Source organism: Bos mutus, chromosome 4, assembly GCF_027580195.1.
Source record: "Bos mutus isolate GX-2022 chromosome 4, NWIPB_WYAK_1.1, whole genome shotgun sequence".
Classification (NCBI taxonomy): Eukaryota; Metazoa; Chordata; class Mammalia; order Artiodactyla; family Bovidae; genus Bos; species Bos mutus.
The window spans coordinates 7,861,062-7,864,798 of NC_091620.1; the positions used below are offsets into that span (position 1 = coordinate 7,861,062).

Genomic DNA, 3,737 nt, shown 5'->3' on the forward strand with positions numbered 1-3,737 from the left:
CACCATCATGAGTTTAGATGGTAATACTTTGTAACAAGTCCTCACAAAGGTCGAGTGGTCAAAGGCTTAAAAGTCACTTATTATAAAGTGAAAGAATCCTGCCAAAATAGGAAATTACAAAGCAGTGCAATGTTCCAGGGATCTCTATCCTGCTCTGTTTATACTTGGGATACATCAGGTCTCCATGTGTGAGTTTCTTCAGTGGACATGAAGCCAAAGCTCCCCCAAAAGCTCAGGAACAGTAACACCGTCTCAGAGGTTCTATCCCATGGTTCCAAAGAGCTTCTTTAGAACAGTCTGGGAGTCTTGGCTATGAACTGAGATGCACCAGGAGTTACTCTTCTCCTGAAGGAAATGGTCCACAGTTGCTGATCATGTAATTTTTCTTTAGCAAGAAACATGCATTTCCTGTTATCTTTGATGTCGAAGGGCACTTGAATGGTAAGGACTAGTGTCTGGATGTTACAGTTAAACGTTTGGTGCAGAGCGTCTGATGCCAGGACACAGGAATCTGAGCTAATCCTGTCCTCACCTGTTGCTCACACCTCAATCTGTGGTGGGCCAAGCAGTGAGAAGCAGTGGGAAAGACAGGAAGCTTCACTATTTCAGAAGTGAGCCTTTTCAGTGGATGTCTCATGCAGTCTTGACTTGTCACAAATCCAGTTTCTTCAACTGCTCATATGTCACTAAGAAAATAAGATTCCAAGGACCAACTCCCAACCAATTTAGCCAAAACCCTTTATATGGAGCAAAAACCCTTCATTCTTCCATGTCTGTAACAAGCAATCCAGGGTATCTTTGTAGCCAGGGCGTTTGTCATCGCAGAGGACTCTCTGATTCATTGTACATGTTCTCAACATATTGACAGGGTTTGAGGCCAGGGCTCCTGCCAGCCCACAGGTGAAGCTTGAGAGGAAATGGGTATACACAGTGTCTCCCATCAGGCCTGAGAGAATCAGATGCTTCTTGGTGAGGCTGTAGACCGGCAGCTCCACGAAGCCCATAGTAGCAGCCCTCTGAGCGGTAAGGATATGCCCTTCCACAGTCCTGTCTTTCCCTCTTTCTGGTAAATGTTAATGAAGTAGCCTATCATTCCTCCTTGCAGGGTGCTGCTTTAAGCTTGCATTCATATCTTCAAAACATCTGTTGGATTAACAATGCTTGAGGATATGACTCCAGAGAATCCCACAGACCACATTTATCAGAAGGGTTTCATCTTCTGGACGCTCGACAAATAACCACTTCAAGCTCTGATAGGTGCCTATCTTGATGGTGCCATAGGAAGCCTGGTGTAACATCGCTGGGGCAATCCCCGAATATAGTGCTTTCAGGCCTTCCTCTCTGCCTATCCTCACTAATGCATGCAACATTCCTCCATACCTGATTTCTTTAAAGTTTGCATCGTTCTTCTGGCCTTGAATCTGAAGCCGTGTCTTGGTTAAATCAATTGGAAAGGTACTGCGCTCCACCTTGATGGAGGCCAGGCCTCCATACACCAAGGGCTTCAGGGCCGACATGCTCACCGCTGCCCCTTCTTTTCGTTCACAGAAGCATAGCCTCTAACAGGGTTTTCTGGGGCAGTGGCGGCCCTGTGTCTTCTCTAGCTCTGGGTCAGCAGCAGAGGGAATCGGCAGCTTCGAGGGAGCTGAAAAAGAGGCTGAACCCACGTTTCTTGCATTTCCTGCATTGGCAGGTGAATTCTTTACCGCTGAAGCACCTGGGAAGCACATGGAGCTTATAACAATTTATAGGGAAGTGCACACACCTTAGGTAGACAGCTCAGTGAAGTTTTTCGTGTTTCCACCTTTGTAACAACCGCCAGGAGCAGGACCCAGAGCACGACCTGACCCCAGAAGCTTCTTCCCTCATGCCCCTTCTTAGTCCATGCCATCACCATCCATACCAGAAGTAACCACTGTTCTGAGTTTACCACCAGAGGTTAGTTTTGCCTGTTGAACGTTATGCAAATCTTATCTGTCAGTATGTGTCCCTGAAGTCTCGCTTCTTTTCACTGACTTTGTGTCTGAGAGCTTTCCCCATGCATTAAGCACGACTGATTTGTTATCCTGTTGCTGGACATATGAGTTTCTCAAATTTTTGGCTATTAGGAATAAAACTGCTATGAAATTTCTTGTACGCGCCTTTTAATGATATAATATTTACTGATTTTTTTCTAGAGTACAGGTGTCCTTAGGGTTAGGATTGCGGAGTCCAAGTCCATTGCATTTTAACAGGTACTTCTGATTTCCCAAAGCGACTGTTCCATTTTACACTTCCTCCAGCAATGGAAAAGAGTGCTTGTTGCTCCACCTTCTTACAAACATTGTCAGTCTTATTTATTTTATCCATTTTGTTAGATATATAGTGGTATCTTGTGTTAGTTTGCTTTCCTATATGACTAACAGTATTGAGCACATTTTTGTCTGCATGATGGCGATTTGAATATTTATCTCTGTGTGTGTCTGTGTGTGTATGAAGTGAATGTTCATATCTTTTGTCTACTTTATTATTTGTTTTCTTCTTGTTTTTAGGAATTCTGGATACAAGTCCTTAGTTGAATACATGTTTTGTGATTACCTTCTTTCAGTCTCTGGTTAGTCTTCTCTCTTAATAATGTATTTTAATGAACACAAGTTTTTATTTTCAATGATCTATTGTTTATTTTATGGTTAGTGCCTATTTTTCTCTGTGCAGAAAATATTTACCTACCATAAGTCACTACTCTCATTTTGGAGATTAAACAGTATTTAAAGAGGGAAACGCCAGTATTCTTGCCTGGAAAATCCCATGGACGGAGGAGCCTGATGGGCTGCAGTCCATGGGGTCGTGAAGAGTCAGACACGACTGGGCGACTTCACTTTCCCTTTTCACTTTCATGCAGTGGAGAAGGAAATGGCAACCCACTCCAGTGTTCTTGCCTGGAGAATCCCAGGGACAGGGGAGTCTGGTGGGCTGCCGTCTATGGGGTTGCACAGAGTCGGACACGACTGAAGCGACTTAGCAGCAGTAGCAGCAGCAGCAGCAGCAGCAAAGAGGGAAAATGACTCAAGGTTACACGTCAAGTGACTGGACCAGGACAAGGACCCATGACTTCTTTAGTCCTCTGCTCCTTTCAGTGGGAATTCATATAAACTTCTCTCCACTAACAGAGGAGCTGTGGAAAAAGTGACTACCCTCCTTCAATCACTGTGACTTCCTACCCCCACAGTTAAGGGAATCAGATTTAAGAAGACGTTCTTCCAAATGTATTGAAAATATCCCTACTCTTTGACCCAACAGTTGCTTCTCTAGGAATCTAAAACACAAAGATTCATGCACACAGATGTTTGTTGCAATGTTGTTTTCAGCAGCAAAAACCAAAACAAAGCAAAACTTAAATATCCAGCTACTATGGACTGGCTAATTGAGTTGTGGCACATCGATAACACTGAATAGTACAGCTATGTAATACTCAAACTAAGGTACTTTTGAAAAGTATTTAATGGCCCACGAAAATGAGCACAGTGCAATATATATAATTTTCCATTTTAAAAGCTCAACTTAATTGAGTCACAATTTACATAGAAAAAAGTGCACCTACTTTAAGTGTATGGTTTGATGAGTTTTCTCTTTTTGCAAAAAAAATAAGACTCATTGAAAAGGTAAAATTTAACAATTTTAAGTATACAATATGGTGAGTTTAGAAAAACGTGTACCATTGTGTAACCATAGCCACAATCAATATTTCCATTACTCCC

At 42.7% G+C, this 3,737-nt stretch overlaps 1 pseudogene; it reads right to left on the minus strand.

The window, feature by feature from the left end:
- Positions 1-651: 651 nt before the first annotated feature.
- LOC102282199 (kidney mitochondrial carrier protein 1-like) lies at positions 652-1,517 on the minus strand (annotated as a pseudogene).
- Positions 1,518-3,737: the final 2,220 nt, after the last annotated feature.